This window comes from Penaeus monodon, chromosome 27 (genome assembly GCF_015228065.2).
Source record: "Penaeus monodon isolate SGIC_2016 chromosome 27, NSTDA_Pmon_1, whole genome shotgun sequence".
In the NCBI taxonomy this organism is placed as follows: Eukaryota; Metazoa; Arthropoda; class Malacostraca; order Decapoda; family Penaeidae; genus Penaeus; species Penaeus monodon.
This window is the reverse complement of record NC_051412.1, coordinates 29223324-29224181: the sequence shown is the minus strand read 5'-3', so window position 1 is coordinate 29224181 and position 858 is coordinate 29223324. Positions and strand designations below refer to the sequence as shown.

Here is an 858-nt window from a genome sequence, read left to right as displayed (position 1 = left end):
AAAGAGATGAAGGTTGGCCTCAGACATCAGCTCAGAGAGTTTCCTTAAATCGTTGTGATCGGTTTCGTCGGCGATTATTCCTTTTCTGGAAGAGATCTGCATTACAATATAAACAAACACATTTAAGCACACATCGACAAGAATAATAAACACGCAATACAACAATAAGAGAATTAGAAGATTCGTTTTCTTACCTCGTATTTCTCACTATTTCTAGATATTCTTTAAGGTAGCGAAGGTAGAGTTAGGTTTGGTGATCATTCGAAGCCTTGCGCATCTTTCCTTCAGCTTCTCATAATCAACATATAGAATATCTATTGTACGTTGCTTCTTTTTGCTCACGTGTACACTAGTATCTGGATCTTCATCGACTGAAAATTCATGGATCCATGATATCTCGAGCGAAGGCTTTGTGAATAAACATGACAGCTATCATTAAGCCTCCCCATGGCGTGAATCGAACCATCTTGCTAGCGCCGCTTTAAAACAAAATGCACAGTTAAAACACAGATGCCGTACATCGGTCATCGCGCGCCATTGCAACAAGCACCGTTGGATTTCTCGTAATAATGTTCTCAGCCTTCTCAGGTTCCAGTCACATTCCTTCGTTGCCCGATTAGCGCCAAACTCTCAGCTCTGAGAATGATGATTTGCGTAAGATTACTCTTTGCAGCGAGGAGGGCGGTGTCAGCTCCAGCGGGCGGTGGGCGAAAGTAGCGGTGTTTCACGGTAGCTCCACCGTACGTGACAGCCCCGCCCATCAAACGCCACGCCCCCTCCGCCCGAATCTTCCCTCTCCTCCCCTTACCTCCTCCTCGCTGATCCGGCTGACTCGCCTGATTTTACTCAGACAGACAG

General features: G+C 45.8%; 1 pseudogene; it reads right to left on the bottom strand.

Annotated features, from left to right (window-relative positions):
• LOC119590398 overlaps positions 1 to 466 on the bottom strand; it is a 1434-nt pseudogene extending 968 nt beyond the window's left edge.
• Positions 467 to 858: the final 392 nt, after the last annotated feature.